Below are 24,786 nucleotides of genomic sequence, written 5' to 3'. Positions count from 1 at the left end.
TTTCTTGTTATGTTTTGTTCGTTTGCTTATTTGTTTGTTTTCTTGTAGAAAACAAACAAACAAATTGTATTGTGGTAAAACAATACAATACCTAACAAAGCTCTGCTGAGAGCTGCCATAACAAAATAGGTTACAATATATCTGTATATTAATCTTAAATCATCCTAAAAAGGTTATCGTAGTTGTTATTTTAATGAAATATTATAGTATAAATTGTCAATGTTAGAAGGAGCTTTAACGTTGTCGGTAGCGGCGTTGCGGTCGCCATCCAGCTCGTCTTCGGAGGGATGGGTGGGCTGGTGAGCACCATGGATCTAATACATCCATGTTGAGCACACACTAATGTGCGGGTAGGAGGAGCAGGGAGACTGGGCTTGAGCTTGGTCTCCAACATAGTGGTAGCAGAAAGATAACACAAGACGCAGGTTACAGAGAGGATGATTCTTCCATATTATATAACTTTTTAAAAAACATGTACACCTCATCTTAATGGTTACCTCTTACTATATTGCTTGTCATTTTTCTTGAATGCATATAGGCTCAGGAGAGTGAAGAATGTAGAGAGGATGAAAGGAGCATTGAAGCTCATATCAATGAAATGTCTACAGAGATGCTTAAGGTACACCCAGATCTGAACTCTTTTAAAGGAGAGAATGAGACGAACCTATGCATACCGAAAGACCTTCATGGCAACTGCCAAGGCAGAGGAAATCATCGAAAAGTTTCCCGCGCTGAAGCTTCCTAAAATAGTTGGTATCTTCAAGCATTGAATTGACCATATTTAATTGTATGTGTATTATTTCATTTATGATCATCAAGTATTTTGAGATGACACTTTTTATCCCTCCTTACAGCTTCTGTGGGAGATGAAGGAGCAATTCCTTGTAGAAGCTGATCGCAGAATGGTCACAGAGCTGGTTCGAATGGCAACGAAGATGGTTCAAAGAGCATCTATGTGTGACCTAAAGGACTTCTGCCAGAGGGCAACCAATGCCTGCCTGGATGATTCAATAAGACGAGGTATCTAGGCCTATATGTGTATCTATAGGAGCCACAATCTGTATTTCTGAAAACAAAAAATATTACAGAATAATTTTATTTCCTCAGGACTCATTAGGGATGCAGCAATTCTACTCCTGCCTTCCATTTTCAGAGAGGACTCATCCTTTCTATACACTCTACTGGAGGTAAATACTGCATTTAAGGTCAAAATTTAGGAATTGGCATTATCCGTATTATGGCAGCATTGAGTCATTTTGCTGTTTCCATAGCAGGTTTTATTTACTGACATGTATCTGTTTTTATTGCATAGGAGCCAAGCGTGCCTACTCCAGCAATCATGCTCCATAACACACACGAGGGGAACCCTTTGCAGGCACAAAGGATAACCCTATACCTGGATGGTATACAGGTTTTGACTGAGGACAGCAGCATGGACATATCATATGCTATGAGTGCATTAATGTCACTCTATTTTGTTTTTGCTGTCCAGTACCCAAAGGAACTGAGGAAAAACTCTTATTTTCATTGAAAGATTTGTTTTGGGGATCAAGGACCACAGTGTTGTACCCATTTCAGTGAAGAGACTATACAACTGTGTTGGAAGTGGGGAGTAGTGAGTAGATGTGTTGCAGCATGGGATTTCATGCTTTATGTTCTTGTTAATGGTCAAATTCCTGCTGCTGCCCTTTGTTTGTACATATTGATAAAAACAATATCCCTTATTTAATACATATTTTGGACCAATACATTTTGTTTGATTTTAGCATAGTGACGTCTCTAGATTTCCAATATTGTTACAATACGTAACATTTTGAGTACTTATTACATAACACTGAAAAGTATTTCAACATTATTTAAATCAATGTGAAAACTTTGTGGGATTCCCTCACTTTGTCATTATTCTGTTCCACTGTCACAATTAGTACATACAGTATGTACACTGATTCTTTTCATTGGACCATGCATTATTTTATTGTTTGTAGATAGCTTACAATAAGGCGCAGTAAATGCAGTAAGTGCACCTTGGATTGATTGAACTAAAACAATTTTGTGTCCCTTTCTGCCATGTCACCATTGCTGGAGATTTATTTACACAAATTCACCTACTGAGGACAGCATGATGTGTCTGGCCTGTCATGTTGCTGATTCCACTGGACCTATGCTGACTTTTGACCTGTTCTCCCCTGGGACCTACACAGCCTCTCCTGTTTTGTTGGACTATCTTTAAATAAATGTTTTTCTCATTAAAATGTTTTGAATGTTTGTTCAATGTCAACATGATAAATGACCACAATATAATATGAACTAAACTGATCTGTAGAATACAATATGGTTCTTTATAGAACCCTCAGAAGACAAGATGGTTATCGGTGAAAACCTTTGAAAAGGGATGTTTTTAGAACCCCATGTGTCAGGTCTAGATGAAACCCTGAAACATGAAAGAGTTCTTAGTGGAACTCCCTGTGTGGGTTCTAGATGAAACCCTTGAAACATGAAAGAGTTCTTAGTGGAACTCCCTGCATGGGTTCTAGATGAAACCCTTGACAAACGAAAGGGTTCTTAGTGGAACTCCCTGTGTGGGTTCTAGATGAAACCCTTGAAACATGAAAGGGTTCTTAGTGGAACTCCCTGCATGGGTTCTAGATGAAACCCTTGACAAACGAAAGGGTTCTTAATGGAACTCCCTGTGTGGGTTCTAGATGAAACCCTTGAAATACGAAAGAGTTCTTAGTGGAACTCCCTGCGTGGGTTCTAGATGAAACCCTTGAAATACAAAAGGGTTCTTAGTGGAACTCCCTGTGTGGGTTCTAGATGAAACCCTTGAAATACGAAAGGGTTCTTAGTGGAACTCCCTGTGTGGGTTCTAGATGAAACCCTTGAAACATGAAAGGGTTCTTAGTGGAACTCCCTGTGTGGGTTCTAGATGAAACCCTTGAAATACGAAAGGGTTCTTAGTGAAACTCCCTGTGTGGGTTCTAGATGAAACCCTTGAAACACGAAAGGGTTCTTAGTGGAACTCCCTGCGTGGGTTCTTTGTAGAACCTCTCATGGGGGGTTCTGGGTGGAACCTTACACACACAGTTCTAGGTATAACCCTTCATGTTGGGTTCTAGGTAGAACCCTCCAAAAGGGTTCCAGGTGGAACCTTTATAAAAAGGTTCTACCTGGAGCCAAAAAGGGTTCTCCTATGAGGACGAGCAGAAGAACCTTATATGGTTCTACTTAGCACTTTTATTTCTAAGAGTGTACTTTTCAGAGGCGGTATTGTACAGAATATGATTATAGTATCGTGGTACTAAACTAATACGGGTATACCGTACAACCCTACACTCCACTAACTTAAGTGTCTGAATCATTCAACTTGTCATGATCTCAATGAATTATTGTGACCACCAGGAATCAATCAATCAATCGATCAATCAATCAAAGTTTATTTATATAGCCCTGTGGGGGGGGGCTGCCAGGACCGGCTTCGAGATCAGCGACAGGTGCGGAGAAGGCCCACCTGGGCGCGTTTATCTAATCACCTGTCGCTCTGAGGCTGTCATGTCCGTCCTTGGTGGTCTGAAGAACAAGACCTCCACAAGGCCTATATCACGAGTGTCTCAAAGGGCTGCACAAGCCACAAGGACATCCTTGGCTCAGATCCCACATCAGGGCAAGAAAAAACTCAACCCAATGGGATTACAATGAGAAACCTTGGAGGGGACCGCAGATGTGGGGGACCCCCCGCCCCCCTTAGTGTGAGAGTCCAGTCCATAGTGGATCTAGCATAATAGTGTGAGAGTCCAGTCCATAGTGGATCTAGCATAATAGTGTGAGAGTCCAGTCCATAGTGGATCTAGCATAATAGTGTGAGAGTCCAGTCCATAGTGGATCTAACATAATAGTGTGAGAGTCCAGTCCATAGAGGATCTAGCATAATACTAAATCAAGTAGGCTATTTCATTCACTACAATGCAACAATGCAATATTCAGTGTTGACAGCTAGGTTTTTTGTGGACATGTTCTATAAATATTGATGTTAAAGATTTTTTTTTTTTTTTAAGAAATGTTTAGAGTTAAGTTCATCAATCCAGATGGATCTCTATTACAATCCCCAAAGAGGGCACTTCAAGTTGATGATTACTTCTATGTGTAGAAATCTTTATTTATAATTGAATCACTTGTTTATTTTTCAACAAGTTTTTAGTTATTTTTATCTTTTTTTCCAAATAGTTCAAGAAAGACCACTACAAATTAGCAATATTTTGCACTGTTATACAATTTAATAAATCAGAAACTGATGACATAGTGCTGTATTTTACATCTTTATCTCTTTTTTTCCAACCAAAAATGCTTTGCTCTGATTAGGGGGTACTTGAATTAAAAAAATGTTCACAGGGGGTACATCACTGAAAAAAGGTTGAGAACCACTGCCATAGAGGATCTAGCATAATAGTGTGAGAGTGCAGTCCATAGTGGATCTAGCATAATAGTGTGAGAGTGCAGTCCATAGTGGATCTAGCATAATAGCGTGAGAGTCCAGTCCATAGTGGATCTAGCATAATAGTGTGAGAGTCCAGTCCATAGTGGATCTAGCATAATAGTGTGAGAGTCCAGTCCATAGTGGATCTAGCATAAGAGTGTGAGAGTCCAGTCCTTAGTGGATATAACATAATAGTGTGAGAGTCCAGTCCATAGTGGATCTAGCATAATAGTGTGAGAGTCCAGTCCATAGTGGATCTAGCATAATTGTATGAGAGTCCAGTCCATAGTGGATCGAGCATAATAGTGTGAGAGTCCAGTCCATAGTGGATCTAGCATAATAGTGTGAGAGTCCACTCCTTAGTGGATCTAACATAATAGTGTGAGAGTCCAGTCCATAGTGGATCTAGCATAATAGTGTGAGAGTTCAGTCCATAGTGGATCTAGCATAATAGTGTGAGAGTCCAGTCCATAGATGATCTAGCATAATAGTGTGAGAGTCCAGTCCATAGTGGATCTAGCATAATAGTGTGAGAGTCCACTCCTTAGTGGATCTAACATAATAGTGTGAGAGTCCAGTCCATAGTGGGTCTAGCATAATAGTGTGAGAGTCCAGTCCATAGTGGATCTAGCATAATAGTGTGTGAGTCCAGTCCATAGAGGATCTAGCATAATAGTGTGAGAGTCCAGTCCATAGTGGATCTAGCATAATAGTGTGAGAGTCCACTCCTTAGTGGATCTAGCATAATAGTGTGAGAGTCCAGTCCATAGTGGATCTAGCATAATAGTGTGAGAGTTCAGTCCATAGTGGATCTAGCATAATAGTGTGAGAGTCCAGTCCATAGTGGATCTAGCATAATAGTGTGAGAGTCCAGTCCATAGTGGATCTAGCATAATAGTGTGAGAGTCCAGTCCATAGTGGATCTAGTATAATAGTGTGAGAGTCCAGTCCATAGTGGATCTAGCATAATAGTGTGAGAGTCCAGTCCATAGTGGATCTAGCATAATAGTGTGAGAGTCCAGTCCATAGTGGATCTAGCATAATAGTGTGAGAGTCCAGTCCTTAGTGGATCTAACATAACAGTGTGAGAGTCCAGTCCTTAGTGGATCTAGCATAATAGTGTGAGAGTCCAGTCCATAGTGGATCTAGCATAATAGTATGAGAGTCCAGTCCATAGTGGATCTAGCATAATAGTATGAGAGTCCAGTCCATAGTGGATCGAGCATAATAGTGTGAGAGTCCAGTCCATAGTGGATCTGGCATAAAAGTGTGAGAGTCCAATCCTTAGTGGATCTAACATAATAGTGTGAGAGTCCAGTCCATAGTGGATCTAGCATAATAGTGTGAGAGTCCACTCCTTAGTGGATCTAACATAATAGTGTGAGAGTCCAGTCCATAGTGGGCCTAGCATAATAGTGTGAGAGTCCAGTCCATAGTGGATCTAGCATAATAGTGTGAGAGTTCAGTCCATAGTGGATCTAGCATAATAGTGTGAGAGTTCAGTCCATAGTGGATCTAGCATAATAGTGTGAGAATCCAGTCCATAGTGGATTTAGCATAATAGTGTGTGAGTCCAGTCCTTAGTGGATCTAACATAATAGTGTGAGAGTCCAGTCCATAGTGGATCTAGCATAATAGTGTGAGAGTCCAGTCCATAGTGGACCTAGCATAATAGTGTGAGAGTCCAGTCCATAGACTCTAGCATAATAGTGTGAGAGTCCAGTCCATAGTGGATCTCGCATAATAGTGTGTGAGTCCAGTCCTTAGTGGATCTAACATATTAGTGTGAGAGTCCAGTCCATAGTGGATCTAGCATAATAGTGTGAGAGTCCAGTCCATAGTGGATCTAGCATAATAGTGTGAGAGTCCAGTCCATACACTCTAGCATAATAGTGTGAGAGTCCAGTCCATAGACTCTAGCATAATAGTGTGAGAGTCCAGTCCATAGAGGATCTAGCATAATAGTGTGAGAGTCCAGTCCATAGAGGATCTAGCATAATAGTGTGAGAGTCCAGTCCATAGAGGATCTAGCATAATAGTGTGAGAGTCCAGTCCATAATGGATCTAGCATAATAGTGTGAGAGTCCAGTCCATGTGGATCTAGCATAATAGTGTGAGAGTCCAGTCCATAGTGGATCTAGCATAATAGTGTGAGAGTCCAGTCCATAGTGGATCTAGCATAATAGTGTGAGAGTCCAGTCCATAGTGGGTCTAGCATAATAGTGTGAGAGTCCAGTCCATAGTGGATCTAGCATAATAGTGTGAGAGTCCAGTCCATAGAGGATCTAGCATAATAGTGTGAGAGTCCAGTCCATAGTGGATCTAGCATAATAGTGTGAGAGTCCAGTCCACAGAGGATCTAGCATAATAGTGTGAGAGTACAGTTTATAGTGGATCTAGCATAATAGTGTGAGAATCCAGTCCATAGTGGATTTAGCATAATAGTGTGAGAGTCCAGTCCGTAGTGGATCTAACATAATAGTGTGAGAGTCCAGCCCACAGTGGATCTAGCATTATAGTGTGTGAGTCCAGTCCATAGTGGATCTAACATAATACTGTGAGAGTCCAGTCCTTAGTGGATCTAGCATAATAGTGTGAGAGTCCAGTCCATAGTGGATCTAGCATAATAGTGTGAGAGTCCAGTCCATAGTGGATCTAGCATAAGAGTGTGAGAGTCCAGTCCTTAGTGGATCTAACATAATAGTGTGAGAGTCCAGTCCATAGTGGATCTAGCATAATAGTGTGAGAGTCCAGTCCATAGTGGATCTAGCATAATTGTATGAGAGTCCAGTCCATAGTGGATCGAGTATAATAGTGTGAGAGTCCAGTCCATAGTGGATCTAGCATAATAGTGTGAGAGTCCAGTCCTTAGTGGATCTAACATAATAGTGTGAGAGTCTAGTCCATAGTGGATCTAGCATAATAGTGTGAGAGTTCAGTCCATAGTGGATCTAGCATAATAGTGTGAGAGTCCAGTCCATAGAGGATCTAGCATAATAGTGTGAGAGTCCAGTCCATAGTGGATCTAGCATAATAGTGTGAGAGTCCACTCCTTAGTGGATCTAACATAATAGTGTGAGAGTCCAGTCCATAGTGGGTCTAGCATAATAGTGTGAGAGTCCAGTCCATAGTGGATCTAGCATAATAGTGTGTGAGTCCAGTCCATAGAGGACCTAGCATAATAGTGTGAGAGTCCAGTCCATAGTGGATCTAGCATAATAGTGTGAGAATCCACTCCTTAGTGGATCTAGCATAATAGTGTGAGAGTCCAGTCCATAGTGGAGCTAGCATAATAGTGTGAGAGTTCAGTCCATAGTGGATCTAGCATAATAGTGTGAGAGTCCAGTCCATAGTGGATCTAGCATAATAGTGTGAGAGTCCAGTCCATAGTGGATCTAGCATAAGAGTGTGAGAGTCCAGGCCATAGTGGATCTAGTATAATAGTGTGAGAGTCCAGTCCATAGTGGATCTAGCATAATAGTGTGAGAGTCCAGTCCATAGTGGATCTAGCATAATAGTGTGAGAGTCCAGTCCATAGTGGATCTAGCATAATAGTGTGAGAGTCCAGTCCATAGTGGATCTAGCATAAGAGTGTGAGAGTCCAGTCCTTAGTGGATCTAACATAATAGTGTGAGAGTCTAGTCCATAGTGGATCTAGCATAATAGTGTGAGAGTCCAGTCCATAGTGGATCTAGCATAATAGTATGAGAGTCCAGTCCATAGTGGATCGAGCATAATAGTGTGAGAGTCCAGTCCATAGTGGATCTAGCATAATAGTGTGAGAGTCCAGTCCTTAGTGGATCTAGCATAATAGTGTGAGAGTCCAGTCCATAGAGGATCTAGCATAATAGTGTGAGAGTCCAGTCCATAGTGGATCTAGCATAATAGTGTGAGAGTCCAGTCCATAGTGGATCTAGCATAATAGTGTGAGAGTCCAATCCTTAGTGGATCTAACATAATAGTGTGAGAGTCCAGTCCATAGTGGATCTAGCATAATAGTGTGAGAGTCCACTCCTTAGTGGATCTAACATAATAGTGTGAGAGTCCAGTCCATAGTGGATCTAGCATAATAGTGTGAGAGTTCAGTCCATAGTGGATCTAGCATAATAGTGTGAGAGTCCAGTCCATAGTGGATCTAGCATAATAGTGTGAGAATCCAGTCCATAGTGGATTTAGCATAATAATGTGTGAGTCCAGTCCTTAGTGGATCTAACATAATAGTGTGAGAGTCCAGTCCATAGTGGATCTAGCATAATAGTGTGAGAGTCCAGTCCATAGTGGATCTAGCATAATAGTGTGAGAGTCCAGTCCATAGACTCTAGCATAATAGTGTGAGAGTTCAGTCTATAGTGGATCTAGCATATTAGTGTGTGAGTCCAGTCCTTAGTGGATCTAACATATTAGTGTGAGAGTCCAGTCCATAGTGGATCTAGCATAATAGTGTGAGAGTCCAGTCCTTAGTGGATCTAGCATAATAGTGTGAGAGTCCAGTCCATAGTGGATCTAGCATAATAGTGTGAGAGTCCTGTCCATACACTCTAGCATAATAGTGTGAGAGTCCAGTCCATAGACTCTAGCATAATTGTGTGAGAGTCCAGTCCATAGAGGATCTAGCATAATAGTGTGAGAGTCCAGTCCATAGAGGATCTAGCATAATAGTGTGAGAGTCCAGTCCATAGTGGATCTAGCATAATAGTGTGAGAGTCCAGCCCACAGTGGATCTAGCATTATAGTGTGTGAGTCCAGTCCATAGTGGATCTAGCAAAATAGTGTGAGAGTCCAGTCCATAGTGGATCTAGCATAATTGTATGAGAGTCCAGTCCATAGTGGATCGAGCATAATAGTGTGAGACTCCAGTCCATAGTGGATCTAGCATAATAGTGTGAGAGTCCAGTCCTTAGTGGATCTAACATAATAGTGTGAGAGTCTAGTCCATAGTGGATCTAGCATAATAGTGTGAGAGTTCAGTCCATAGTGGATCTAGCATAATAGTGTGAGAGTCCAGTCCATAGAGGATCTAGCATAATAGTGTGAGAGTCCAGTCCATAGTGGATCTAGCATAATAGTGTGAGAGTCCACTCCTTAGTGGATCTAACATAATAGTGTGAGAGTCCAGTCCATAGTGGGTCTAGCATAATAGTGTGAGAGTCCAGTCCATAGTGGATCTAGCATAATAGTGTGTGAGTCCAGTCCATAGAGGACCTAGCATAATAGTGTGAGAGTCCAGTCCATAGTGGATCTAGCATAATAGTGTGAGAATCCACTCCTTAGTGGATCTAGCATAATAGTGTGAGAGTCCAGTCCATAGTGGATCTAGCATAATAGTGTGAGAGTTCAGTCCATAGTGGATCTAGCATAATAGTGTGAGAGTCCAGTCCATAGTGGATCTAGCATAATAGTGTGAGAGTCCAGTCCATAGTGGATCTAGCATAATAGTGTGAGAGTCCAGTCCATAGTGGATCTAGTATAATAGTGTGAGAGTCCAGTCCATAGTGGATCTAGCATAATAGTGTGAGAGTCCAGTCCATAGTGGATCTAGCATAATAGTGTGAGAGTCCAGTCCATAGTGGATCTAGCATAAGAGTGTGAGAGTCCAGTCCTTAGTGGATCTAACATAATAGTGTGAGAGTCTAGTCCATAGTGGATCTAGCATAATAGTGTGAGAGTCCAGTCCATAGTGGATCTAGCATAATAGTATGAGAGTCCAGTCCATAGTGGATCGAGCATAATAGTGTGAGAGTCCAGTCCATAGTGGATCTAGCATAATAGTGTGAGAGTCCAGTCCTTAGTGGATCTAGCATAATAGTGTGAGAGTCCAGTCCATAGAGGATCTAGCATAATAGTGTGAGAGTCCAGTCCATAGTGGATCTAGCATAATAGTGTGAGAGTCCAGTCCATAGTGGATCTAGCATAATAGTGTGAGAGTCCAATCCTTAGTGGATCTAACATAATAGTGTGAGAGTCCAGTCCATAGTGGATCTAGCATAATAGTGTGAGAGTCCACTCCTTAGTGGATCTAACATAATAGTGTGAGAGTCCAGTCCATAGTGGGCCTAGCATAATAGTGTGAGAGTCTAGTCCATAGTGGATCTAGCATAATAGTGTGAGAGTTCAGTCCATAGTGGATCTAGCATAATAGTGTGAGAGTCCAGTCCATAGTGGATCTAGCATAATAGTGTGAGAATCCAGTCCATAGTGGATTTAGCATAATAATGTGTGAGTCCAGTCCTTAGTGGATCTAACATAATAGTGTGAGAGTCCAGTCCATAGTGGATCTAGCATAATAGTGTGAGAGTCCAGTCCATAGTGGATCTAGCATAATAGTGTGAGAGTTCAGTCCATAGTTGATCTAGCATAATAGTGTGTGAGTCCAGTCCTTAGTGGATCTAACATATTAGTGTGAGAGTCCAGTCCATAGTGGATCTAGCATAATAGTGTGAGAGTCCAGTCCTTAGTGGATCTAGCATAATAGTGTGAGAGTCCAGTCCATAGTGGATCTAGCATAATAGTGTGAGAGTCCTATCCATACACTCTAGCATTATAGTGTGAGAGTCCAGTCCATAGACTCTAGCATAATTGTGTGAGAGTCCAGTCCATAGAGGATCTAGCATAATAGTGTGAGAGTCCAGTCCATAGAGGATCTAGCATAATAGTGTGAGAGTCCAGTCCATAGTGGGTCTAGCATAATAGTGTGAGAGTCCAGTCCATAGTGGATCTAGCATAATAGTGTGAGAGTCCAGTCCATAGAGGATCTAGCATAATAGTGTGAGAGTCCAGTCCATAGTGGATCTAGCATAATAGTGTGAGAGTCCAGTCCACAGAGGATCTAGCATAATAGTGTGAGAGTACAGTTTATAGTGGATCTAGCATAATAGTGTGAGAATCCAGTCCATAGTGGATTTAGCATAATAGTGTGAGAGTCCAGTCCGTAGTGGATCTAACATAATAGTGTGAGAGTCCAGCCCACAGTGGATCTAGCATTATAGTGTGTGAGTCCAGTCCATAGTGGATCTAACATAATACTGTGAGAGTCCAGTCCTTAGTGGATCTAGCATAATAGTGTGAGAGTCCAGTCCATAGTGGATCTAGCATAATAGTGTGAGAGTCCAGTCCATAGTGGATCTAGCATAAGAGTGTGAGAGTCCAGTCCTTAGTGGATCTAACATAATAGTGTGAGAGTCCAGTCCATAGTGGATCTAGCATAATAGTGTGAGAGTCCAGTCCATAGTGGATCTAGCATAATTGTATGAGAGTCCAGTCCATAGTGGATCGAGCATAATAGTGTGAGAGTCCAGTCCATAGTGGATCTAGCATAATAGTGTGAGAGTCCAGTCCTTAGTGGATCTAACATAATAGTGTGAGAGTCTAGTCCATAGTGGATCTAGCATAATAGTGTGAGAGTTCAGTCCATAGTGGATCTAGCATAATAGTGTGAGAGTCCAGTCCATAGAGGATCTAGCATAATAGTGTGAGAGTCCAGTCCATAGTGGATCTAGCATAATAGTGTGAGAGTCCACTCCTTAGTGGATCTAACATAATAGTGTGAGAGTCCAGTCCATAGTGGGTCTAGCATAATAGTGTGAGAGTCCAGTCCATAGTGGATCTAGCATAATAGTGTGTGAGTCCAGTCCATAGAGGACCTAGCATAATAGTGTGAGAGTCCAGTCCATAGTGGATCTAGCATAATAGTGTGAGAATCCACTCCTTAGTGGATCTAGCATAATAGTGTGAGAGTCCAGTCCATAGTGGATCTAGCATAATAGTGTGAGAGTTCAGTCCATAGTGGATCTAGCATAATAGTGTGAGAGTCCAGTCCATAGTGGATCTAGCATAATAGTGTGAGAGTCCAGTCCATAGTGGATCTAGCATAAGAGTGTGAGAGTCCAGGCCATAGTGGATCTAGTATAATAGTGTGAGAGTCCAGTCCATAGTGGATCTAGCATAATAGTGTGAGAGTCCAGTCCATAGTGGATCTAGCATAATAGTGTGAGAGTCCAGTCCATAGTGGATCTAGCATAATAGTGTGAGAGTCCAGTCCATAGTGGATCTAGCATAAGAGTGTGAGAGTCCAGTCCTTAGTGGATCTAACATAATAGTGTGAGAGTCTAGTCCATAGTGGATCTAGCATAATAGTGTGAGAGTCCAGTCCATAGTGGATCTAGCATAATAGTATGAGAGTCCAGTCCATAGTGGATCGAGCATAATAGTGTGAGAGTCCAGTCCATAGTGGATCTAGCATAATAGTGTGAGAGTCCAGTCCTTAGTGGATCTAGCATAATAGTGTGAGAGTCCAGTCCATAGAGGATCTAGCATAATAGTGTGAGAGTCCAGTCCATAGTGGATCTAGCATAATAGTGTGAGAGTCCAGTCCATAGTGGATCTAGCATAATAGTGTGAGAGTCCAATCCTTAGTGGATCTAACATAATAGTGTGAGAGTCCAGTCCATAGTGGATCTAGCATAATAGTGTGAGAGTCCACTCCTTAGTGGATCTAACATAATAGTGTGAGAGTCCAGTCCATAGTGGATCTAGCATAATAGTGTGAGAGTTCAGTCCATAGTGGATCTAGCATAATAGTGTGAGAGTCCAGTCCATAGTGGATCTAGCATAATAGTGTGAGAATCCAGTCCATAGTGGATTTAGCATAATAATGTGTGAGTCCAGTCCTTAGTGGATCTAACATAATAGTGTGAGAGTCCAGTCCATAGTGGATCTAGCATAATAGTGTGAGAGTCCAGTCCATAGTGGATCTAGCATAATAGTGTGAGAGTCCAGTCCATAGACTCTAGCATAATAGTGTGAGAGTTCAGTCTATAGTGGATCTAGCATAATAGTGTGTGAGTCCAGTCCTTAGTGGATCTAACATATTAGTGTGAGAGTCCAGTCCATAGTGGATCTAGCATAATAGTGTGAGAGTCCAGTCCTTAGTGGATCTAGCATAATAGTGTGAGAGTCCAGTCCATAGTGGATCTAGCATAATAGTGTGAGAGTCCTGCCCATACACTCTAGCATAATAGTGTGAGAGTCCAGTCCATAGACTCTAGCATAATTGTGTGAGAGTCCAGTCCATAGAGGATCTAGCATAATAGTGTGAGAGTCCAGTCCATAGAGGATCTAGCATAATAGTGTGAGAGTCCAGTCCATAGTGGATCTAGCATAATAGTGTGAGAGTCCAGCCCACAGTGGATCTAGCATTATAGTGTGTGAGTCCAGTCCATAGTGGATCTAGCAAAATAGTGTGAGAGTCCAGTCCATAGTGGATCTAGCATAATTGTATGAGAGTCCAGTCCATAGTGGATCGAGCATAATAGTGTGAGACTCCAGTCCATAGTGGATCTAGCATAATAGTGTGAGAGTCCAGTCCTTAGTGGATCTAACATAATAGTGTGAGAGTCTAGTCCATAGTGGATCTAGCATAATAGTGTGAGAGTTCAGTCCATAGTGGATCTAGCATAATAGTGTGAGAGTCCAGTCCATAGAGGATCTAGCATAATAGTGTGAGAGTCCAGTCCATAGTGGATCTAGCATAATAGTGTGAGAGTCCACTCCTTAGTGGATCTAACATAATAGTGTGAGAGTCCAGTCCATAGTGGGTCTAGCATAATAGTGTGAGAGTCCAGTCCATAGTGGATCTAGCATAATAGTGTGTGAGTCCAGTCCATAGAGGACCTAGCATAATAGTGTGAGAGTCCAGTCCATAGTGGATCTAGCATAATAGTGTGAGAATCCACTCCTTAGTGGATCTAGCATAATAGTGTGAGAGTCCAGTCCATAGTGGATCTAGCATAATAGTGTGAGAGTTCAGTCCATAGTGGATCTAGCATAATAGTGTGAGAGTCCAGTCCATAGTGGATCTAGCATAATAGTGTGAGAGTCCAGTCCATAGTGGATCTAGCATAATAGTGTGAGAGTCCAGTCCATAGTGGATCTAGTATAATAGTGTGAGAGTCCAGTCCATAGTGGATCTAGCATAATAGTGTGAGAGTCCAGTCCATAGTGGATCTAGCATAATAGTGTGAGAGTCCAGTCCATAGTGGATCTAGCATAAGAGTGTGAGAGTCCAGTCCTTAGTGGATCTAACATAATAGTGTGAGAGTCTAGTCCATAGTGGATCTAGCATAATAGTGTGAGAGTCCAGTCCATAGTGGATCTAGCATAATAGTATGAGAGTCCAGTCCATAGTGGATCGAGCATAATAGTGTGAGAGTCCAGTCCATAGTGGATCTAGCATAATAGTGTGAGAGTCCAGTCCTTAGTGGATCTAGCATAATAGTGTGAGAGTCCAGTCCATAGAGGATCTAGCATAATAGTGTGAGAGTCCAGTCCATAGTGGATCTAGCATAATAGTGTGAGAGTCCAGTCCATAGTGGATCTAGCATAATAGTGTGAGAGTCCAATCCTTAGTGGATCTAACATAATAGTGTGAGAGTCCAGTCCATAGTGGATCTAGCATAATAGTGTGAGAGTCCACTCCTTAGTGGATCTAACATAATAGTGTGAGAGTCCAGTCCATAGTGGGCCTAGCATAATAGTGTGAGAGTCTAGTCCATAGTGGATCTAGCATAATAGTGTGAGAGTTCAGTCCATAGTGGATCTAGCATAATAGTGTGAGAGTCCAGTCCATAGTGGATCTAGCATAATAGTGTGAGAATCCAGTCCATAGTGGATTTAGCATAATAATGTGTGAGTCCAGTCCTTAGTGGATCTAACATAATAGTGTGAGAGTCCAGTCCATAGTGGATCTAGCATAATAGTGTGAGAGTCCAGTCCATAGTGGATCTAGCATAATAGTGTGAGAGTTCAGTCCATAGTTGATCTAGCATAATAGTGTGTGAGTCCAGTCCTTAGTGGATCTAACATATTAGTGTGAGAGTCCAGTCCATAGTGGATCTAGCATAATAGTGTGAGAGTCCAGTCCTTAGTGGATCTAGCATAATAGTGTGAGAGTCCAGTCCATAGTGGATCTAGCATAATAGTGTGAGAGTCCTATCCATACACTCTAGCATTATAGTGTGAGAGTCCAGTCCATAGACTCTAGCATAATTGTGTGAGAGTCCAGTCCATAGAGGATCTAGCATAATAGTGTGAGAGTACAGTCCATAGAGAATCTAGCATAATAGTGTGAGAGTCCAGTCCATAGTGGATCTAGCATAATAGTGTGAGAGTCCAGTCCATAGTGGATCTAGCATAATAGTGTGAGAGTCCAGTCCATAGTGGATCTAGCATAATAGTGTGAGAGTCCAGTCCATAGTGGGTCTAGCATAATAGTGTGAGAGTCCAGTCCATAGTGGATCTAGCATAATAGTGTGAGAGTCCAGTCCATAGAGGATCTAGCATAATAGTGTGAGAGTCCAGTCCATAGTGGATCTAGCATAATAGTGTGAGAGTCCAGTCCATAGAGGATCTAGCATAATAGTGTGAGAGTACAGTTTATAGTGGATCTAGCATAATAGTGTGAGAATCCAGTCTATAGTGGATTTAGCATAATAGTGTGAGAGTCCAGTCCTTAGTGGATCTAGCATAATAGTGTGAGAGTCCAGTCCATAGTGGATCTAGCATAATAGTGTGAGAGTCCAGTCCTTAGTGGATCTAACATAATAGTGTGAGAGTCCAGTCCTTAGTGGATCTAGCATAATAGTGTGAGAGTCCAGTCCATAGTGGATCTAGCATAATAGTTTGTGAGTCCAGTCCATAGTGGATCTAACATAATAGTGTGAGAGTCCAGTCCTTAGTGGATCTAGCATAATAGTGTGAGAGTCCAGTCCATAGTGGATCTAGCATAATAGTGTGAGAGTCCAGTCCATAGTGGATCTAGCATAATAGTGTGAGAGTCCAGTCCATAGTGGATCTAGCATAATAGTGTGAGAGTCCAGTCCATAGACTCTAGCATAATAGTGTGAGAGTTCAGTCTATAGTGGATCTAGCATATTAGTGTGTGAGTCCAGTCCTTAGTGGATCTAACATATTAGTGTGAGAGTCCAGTCCATAGTGGATCTAGCATAATAGTGTGAGAGTCCAGTCCTTAGTGGATCTAGCATAATAGTGTGAGAGTCCAGTCCATAGTGGATCTAGCATAATAGTGTGAGAGTCCTGTCCATACACTCTAGCATAATAGTGTGAGAGTCCAGTCCATAGACTCTAGCATAATTGTGTGGGAGTCCAGTCCATAGAGGATCTAGCATAATAGTGTGAGAGTCCAGTCCATAGAGGATCTAGCATAATAGTGTGAGAGTCCAGTCCATAGTGGATCTAGCATAATAGTGTGAGAGTCCAGCCCACAGTGGATCTAGCATTATAGTGTGTGAGTCCAGTCCATAGTGGATCTAGCAAAATAGTGTGAGAGTCCAGTCCATAGTGGATCTAGCATAATTGTATGAGAGTCCAGTCCATAGTGGATCGAGCATAATAGTGTGAGACTCCAGTCCATAGTGGATCTAGCATAATAGTGTGAGAGTCCAGTCCTTAGTGGATCTAACATAATAGTGTGAGAGTCTAGTCCATAGTGGATCTAGCATAATAGTGTGAGAGTTCAGTCCATAGTGGATCTAGCATAATAGTGTGAGAGTCCAGTCCATAGAGGATCTAGCATAATAGTGTGAGAGTCCAGTCCATAGTGGATCTAGCATAATAGTGTGAGAGTCCACTCCTTAGTGGATCTAACATAATAGTGTGAGAGTCCAGTCCATAGTGGGTCTAGCATAATAGTTTGAGAGTCCAGTCCATAGTGGATCTAGCATAATAGTGTGTGAGTCCAGTCCATAGAGGACCTAGCATAATAGTGTGAGAGTCCAGTCCATAGTGGATCTAGCATAATAGTGTGAGAATCCACTCCTTAGTGGATCTAGCATAATAGTGTGAGAGTCCAGTCCATAGTGGATCTAGCATAATAGTGTGAGAGTTCAGTCCATAGTGGATCTAGCATAATAGTGTGAGAGTCCAGTCCATAGTGGATCTAGCATAATAGTGTGAGAGTCCAGTCCATAGTGGATCTAGCATAATAGTGTGAGAGTCCAGTCCATAGTGGATCTAGTATAATAGTGTGAGAGTCCAGTCCATAGTGGATCTAGCATAATAGTGTGAGAGTCCAGTCCATAGTGGATCTAGCATAATAGTGTGAGAGTCCAGTCCATAGTGGATCTAGCATAAGAGTGTGAGAGTCCAGTCCTTAGTGGATCTAACATAATAGTGTGAGAGTCTAGTCCATAGTGGATCTAGCATAATAGTGTGAGAGTCCAGTCCATAGTGGATCTAGCATAATAGTATGAGAGTCCAGTCCATAGTGGATCGAGCATAATAGTGTGAGAGTCCAGTCCATAGTGGATCTAGCATAATAGTGTGAGAGTCCAGTCCTTAGTGGATCTAGCATAATAGTGTGAGAGTCCAGTCCATAGAGGATCTAGCATAATAGTGTGAGAGTCCAGTCCATAGTGGATCTAGCATAATAGTGTGAGAGTCCAGTCCATAGTGGATCTAGCATAATAGTGTGAGAGTCCAATCCTTAGTGGATCTAACATAATAGTGTGAGAGTCCAGTCCATAGTGGATCTAGCATAATAGTGTGAGAGTCCACTCCTTAGTGGATCTAACATAATAGTGTGAGAGTCCAGTCCATAGTGGGCCTAGCATAATAGTGTGAGAGTCTAGTCCATAGTGGATCTAGCATAATAGTGTGAGAGTTCAGTCCATAGTGGATCTAGCATAATAGTGTGAGAGTCCAGTCCATAGTGGATCTAGCATAATAGTGTGAGAATCCAGTCCATAGTGGATTTAGCATAATAATGTGTGAGTCCAGTCCTTAGTGGATCTAACATAATAGTGTGAGAGTCCAGTCCATAGTGGATCTAGCATAATAGTGTGAGAGTCCAGTCCATAGTGGATCTAGCATAATAGTGTGAGAGTTCAGTCCATAGTTGATCTAGCATAATAGTGTGTGAGTCCAGTCCTTAGTGGATCTAACATATTAGTGTGAGAGTCCAGTCCATAGTGGATCTAGCATAATAGTGTGAGAGTCCAGTCCTTAGTGGATCTAGCATAATAGTGTGAGAGTCCAGTCCACAGTGGATCTAGCATAATAGTGTGAGAGTCCTATCCATACACTCTAGCATTATAGTGTGAGAGTCCAGTCCATAGACTCTAGCATAATTGTGTGAGAGTCCAGTCCATAGAGGATCTAGCATAATAGTGTGAGAGTCCAGTCCATAGAGGATCTAGCATAATAGTGTGAGAGTCCAGTCCATAGTGGGTCTAGCATAATAGTGTGAGAGTCCAGTCCATAGTGGATCTAGCATAATAGTGTGAGAGTCCAGTCCATAGAGGATCTAGCATAATAGTGTGAGAGTCCAGTCCATAGTGGATCTAGCATAATAGTGTGAGAGTCCAGTCCACAGAGGATCTAGCATAATAGTGTGAGAGTACAGTTTATAGTGGATCTAGCATAATAGTGTGAGAATCCAGTCCATAGTGGATTTAGCATAATAGTGTGAGAGTCCAGTCCGTAGTGGATCTAACATAATAGTGTGAGAGTCCAGCCCACAGTGGATCTAGCATTATAGTGTGTGAGTCCAGTCCATAGTGGATCTAACATAATACTGTGAGAGTCCAGTCCTTAGTGGATCTAGCATAATAGTGTGAGAGTCCAGTCCATAGTGGATCTAGCATAATAGTGTGAGAGTCCAGTCCATAGTGGATCTAGCATAAGAGTGTGAGAGTCCAGTCCTTAGTGGATCTAACATAATAGTGTGAGAGTCCAGTCCATAGTGGATCTAGCATAATAGTGTGAGAGTCCAGTCCATAGTGGATCTAGCATAATTGTATGAGAGTCCAGTCCATAGTGGATCGAGCATAATAGTGTGAGAGTCCAGTCCATAGTGGATCTAGCATAATAGTGTGAGAGTCCAGTCCTTAGTGGATCTAACATAATAGTGTGAGAGTCTAGTCCATAGTGGATCTAGCATAATAGTGTGAGAGTTCAGTCCATAGTGGATCTAGCATAATAGTGTGAGAGTCCAGTCCATAGAGGATCTAGCATAATAGTGTGAGAGTCCAGTCCATAGTGGATCTAGCATAATAGTGTGAGAGTCCACTCCTTAGTGGATCTAACATAATAGTGTGAGAGTCCAGTCCATAGTGGGTCTAGCATAATAGTGTGAGAGTCCAGTCCATAGTGGATCTAGCATAATAGTGTGTGAGTCCAGTCCATAGAGGACCTAGCATAATAGTGTGAGAGTCCAGTCCATAGTGGATCTAGCATAATAGTGTGAGAATCCACTCCTTAGTGGATCTAGCATAATAGTGTGAGAGTCCAGTCCATAGTGGATCTAGCATAATAGTGTGAGAGTTCAGTCCATAGTGGATCTAGCATAATAGTGTGAGAGTCCAGTCCATAGTGGATCTAGCATAATAGTGTGAGAGTCCAGTCCATAGTGGATCTAGCATAAGAGTGTGAGAGTCCAGGCCATAGTGGATCTAGTATAATAGTGTGAGAGTCCAGTCCATAGTGGATCTAGCATAATAGTGTGAGAGTCCAGTCCATAGTGGATCTAGCATAATAGTGTGAGAGTCCAGTCCATAGTGGATCTAGCATAATAGTGTGAGAGTCCAGTCCATAGTGGATCTAGCATAAGAGTGTGAGAGTCCAGTCCTTAGTGGATCTAACATAATAGTGTGAGAGTCTAGTCCATAGTGGATCTAGCATAATAGTGTGAGAGTCCAGTCCATAGTGGATCTAGCATAATAGTATGAGAGTCCAGTCCATAGTGGATCGAGCATAATAGTGTGAGAGTCCAGTCCATAGTGGATCTAGCATAATAGTGTGAGAGTCCAGTCCTTAGTGGATCTAGCATAATAGTGTGAGAGTCCAGTCCATAGAGGATCTAGCATAATAGTGTGAGAGTCCAGTCCATAGTGGATCTAGCATAATAGTGTGAGAGTCCAGTCCATAGTGGATCTAGCATAATAGTGTGAGAGTCCAATCCTTAGTGGATCTAACATAATAGTGTGAGAGTCCAGTCCATAGTGGATCTAGCATAATAGTGTGAGAGTCCACTCCTTAGTGGATCTAACATAATAGTGTGAGAGTCCAGTCCATAGTGGATCTAGCATAATAGTGTGAGAGTTCAGTCCATAGTGGATCTAGCATAATAGTGTGAGAGTCCAGTCCATAGTGGATCTAGCATAATAGTGTGAGAATCCAGTCCATAGTGGATTTAGCATAATAATGTGTGAGTCCAGTCCTTAGTGGATCTAACATAATAGTGTGAGAGTCCAGTCCATAGTGGATCTAGCATAATAGTGTGAGAGTCCAGTCCATAGTGGATCTAGCATAATAGTGTGAGAGTCCAGTCCATAGACTCTAGCATAATAGTGTGAGAGTTCAGTCTATAGTGGATCTAGCATAATAGTGTGTGAGTCCAGTCCTTAGTGGATCTAACATATTAGTGTGAGAGTCCAGTCCATAGTGGATCTAGCATAATAGTGTGAGAGTCCAGTCCTTAGTGGATCTAGCATAATAGTGTGAGAGTCCAGTCCATAGTGGATCTAGCATAATAGTGTGAGAGTCCTGCCCATACACTCTAGCATAATAGTGTGAGAGTCCAGTCCATAGACTCTAGCATAATTGTGTGAGAGTCCAGTCCATAGAGGATCTAGCATAATAGTGTGAGAGTCCAGTCCATAGAGGATCTAGCATAATAGTGTGAGAGTCCAGTCCATAGTGGATCTAGCATAATAGTGTGAGAGTCCAGCCCACAGTGGATCTAGCATTATAGTGTGTGAGTCCAGTCCATAGTGGATCTAGCAAAATAGTGTGAGAGTCCAGTCCATAGTGGATCTAGCATAATTGTATGAGAGTCCAGTCCATAGTGGATCGAGCATAATAGTGTGAGACTCCAGTCCATAGTGGATCTAGCATAATAGTGTGAGAGTCCAGTCCTTAGTGGATCTAACATAATAGTGTGAGAGTCTAGTCCATAGTGGATCTAGCATAATAGTGTGAGAGTTCAGTCCATAGTGGATCTAGCATAATAGTGTGAGAGTCCAGTCCATAGAGGATCTAGCATAATAGTGTGAGAGTCCAGTCCATAGTGGATCTAGCATAATAGTGTGAGAGTCCACTCCTTAGTGGATCTAACATAATAGTGTGAGAGTCCAGTCCATAGTGGGTCTAGCATAATAGTGTGAGAGTCCAGTCCATAGTGGATCTAGCATAATAGTGTGTGAGTCCAGTCCATAGAGGACCTAGCATAATAGTGTGAGAGTCCAGTCCATAGTGGATCTAGCATAATAGTGTGAGAATCCACTCCTTAGTGGATCTAGCATAATAGTGTGAGAGTCCAGTCCATAGTGGATCTAGCATAATAGTGTGAGAGTTCAGTCCATAGTGGATCTAGCATAATAGTGTGAGAGTCCAGTCCATAGTGGATCTAGCATAATAGTGTGAGAGTCCAGTCCATAGTGGATCTAGCATAATAGTGTGAGAGTCCAGTCCATAGTGGATCTAGTATAATAGTGTGAGAGTCCAGTCCATAGTGGATCTAGCATAATAGTGTGAGAGTCCAGTCCATAGTGGATCTAGCATAATAGTGTGAGAGTCCAGTCCATAGTGGATCTAGCATAAGAGTGTGAGAGTCCAGTCCTTAGTGGATCTAACATAATAGTGTGAGAGTCTAGTCCATAGTGGATCTAGCATAATAGTGTGAGAGTCCAGTCCATAGTGGATCTAGCATAATAGTATGAGAGTCCAGTCCATAGTGGATCGAGCATAATAGTGTGAGAGTCCAGTCCATAGTGGATCTAGCATAATAGTGTGAGAGTCCAGTCCTTAGTGGATCTAGCATAATAGTGTGAGAGTCCAGTCCATAGAGGATCTAGCATAATAGTGTGAGAGTCCAGTCCATAGTGGATCTAGCATAATAGTGTGAGAGTCCAGTCCATAGTGGATCTAGCATAATAGTGTGAGAGTCCAATCCTTAGTGGATCTAACATAATAGTGTGAGAGTCCAGTCCATAGTGGATCTAGCATAATAGTGTGAGAGTCCACTCCTTAGTGGATCTAACATAATAGTGTGAGAGTCCAGTCCATAGTGGGCCTAGCATAATAGTGTGAGAGTCTAGTCCATAGTGGATCTAGCATAATAGTGTGAGAGTTCAGTCCATAGTGGATCTAGCATAATAGTGTGAGAGTCCAGTCCATAGTGGATCTAGCATAATAGTGTGAGAATCCAGTCCATAGTGGATTTAGCATAATAATGTGTGAGTCCAGTCCTTAGTGGATCTAACATAATAGTGTGAGAGTCCAGTCCATAGTGGATCTAGCATAATAGTGTGAGAGTCCAGTCCATAGTGGATCTAGCATAATAGTGTGAGAGTTCAGTCCATAGTTGATCTAGCATAATAGTGTGTGAGTCCAGTCCTTAGTGGATCTAACATATTAGTGTGAGAGTCCAGTCCATAGTGGATCTAGCATAATAGTGTGAGAGTCCAGTCCTTAGTGGATCTAGCATAATAGTGTGAGAGTCCAGTCCATAGTGGATCTAGCATAATAGTGTGAGAGTCCTATCCATACACTCTAGCATTATAGTGTGAGAGTCCAGTCCATAGACTCTAGCATAATTGTGTGAGAGTCCAGTCCATAGAGGATCTAGCATAATAGTGTGAGAGTACAGTCCATAGAGGATCTAGCATAATAGTGTGAGAGTCCAGTCCATAGTGGATCTAGCATAATAGTGTGAGAGTCCAGTCCATAGTGGATCTAGCATAATAGTGTGAGAGTCCAGTCCATAGTGGATCTAGCATAATAGTGTGAGAGTCCAGTCCATAGTGGGTCTAGCATAATAGTGTGAGAGTCCAGTCCATAGTGGATCTAGCATAATAGTGTGAGAGTCCAGTCCATAGAGGATCTAGCATAATAGTGTGAGAGTCCAGTCCATAGTGGATCTAGCATAATAGTGTGAGAGTCCAGTCCATAGAGGATCTAGCATAATAGTGTGAGAGTACAGTTTATAGTGGATCTAGCATAATAGTGTGAGAATCCAGTCTATAGTGGATTTAGCATAATAGTGTGAGAGTCCAGTCCTTAGTGGATCTAGCATAATAGTGTGAGAGTCCAGTCCATAGTGGATCTAGCATAATAGTGTGAGAGTCCAGTCCTTAGTGGATCTAACATAATAGTGTGAGAGTCCAGTCCTTAGTGGATCTAGCATAATAGTGTGAGAGTCCAGTCCATAGTGGATCTAGCATAATAGTTTGTGAGTCCAGTCCATAGTGGATCTAACATAATAGTGTGAGAGTCCAGTCCTTAGTGGATCTAGCATAATAGTGTGAGAGTCCAGTCCATAGTGGATCTAGCATAATAGTGTGAGAGTCCAGTCCATAGTGGATCTAGCATAATAGTGTGAGAGTCCAGTCCATAGTGGATCTAGCATAATAGTGTGAGAGTCCAGTCCATAGTGGGGCCAGCAGGAGATCATCTTGAGTGGAGACAATTACCACTCCACTTCCATTTAAAGACAGCATAAGTCCAATCCAGACGGCTCATAATAAATAGATCCGTGTTTTTTTTCTGGTTTACTCGCGTCACAGTAAGTCCGAGACCCAAGAACGGTTAAGAACCGCTGGTCTAAAAGGAAGTTGCGCAACACGTCCATCACAGTGTGGTCATGTGGTCACAGAGGCGGCTGCCATGCGACGTGCAACAGTATGTGTGTGATGGTGATGATGCAGGGTTTCCCACGACAGCCATCCATCCATCCATTTCTTGGCACACACACACACACACACACACACACACACACACACACACACACACACACACACACACACACACACACACACACACACACACACACACACGCACACACACTCCCAGGCCATATGGCCACCTCATAGCCACCGCATGCCTCCACTATGATCCTGCTCAGGAATCAGGACCATGCCACCATGCTTCCTTCAGTACAGTGAGCGGCAGGCGTGTCACATGAATGTAGGAAGAGAAAATAGATACAGGTCCAGAGAGAGGTGAGTTCAAAGAGAGGCATTATATGGACAGAGATGAGGAGAGAAGGTGGAGTGTGAGCCATTTGGTAGTTGGTGTTGTGGTGTTTGGGGGGAGCAGATGGCCGGGGCTCGACGAGGGGCGTGTCTTGTCCTTGCGACCCTTCACAAATCACACGGTTCTCCCCCGAGGGGCTCGCGACTCGTCCTTCAATAAGAATCAATGGGAATTACTTGGCCAGAGAAAGGGATGAATGGGCGGCGGGGCGCAAGACCTCTTCCTTTGTTGTCGTCGTGCGTGTCACGCTCCACGCACACGCACACGCA

General features: G+C 42.3%; 1 long non-coding RNA gene across 1 annotated transcript; it reads left to right on the top strand.

The window, feature by feature from the left end:
- Window positions 1–742: 742 nt before the first annotated feature.
- On the top strand, window positions 743–1,503 carry LOC140678867 (uncharacterized). The gene is made up of 3 exons (XR_012050515.1): window positions 743–1,020; window positions 1,108–1,187; window positions 1,313–1,503. It is a non-coding gene; the product is annotated as an uncharacterized lncRNA (long non-coding RNA).
- The last annotated feature ends 23,283 nt before the right edge of the window (window positions 1,504–24,786 follow it).

This window comes from Nerophis lumbriciformis, linkage group LG06 (genome assembly GCF_033978685.3).
Source record: "Nerophis lumbriciformis linkage group LG06, RoL_Nlum_v2.1, whole genome shotgun sequence".
In the NCBI taxonomy this organism is placed as follows: Eukaryota; Metazoa; Chordata; class Actinopteri; order Syngnathiformes; family Syngnathidae; genus Nerophis; species Nerophis lumbriciformis.
The sequence above is the reverse complement of the archived record's forward strand: the minus strand, read 5'-3'. Positions and strand labels throughout refer to the sequence as shown.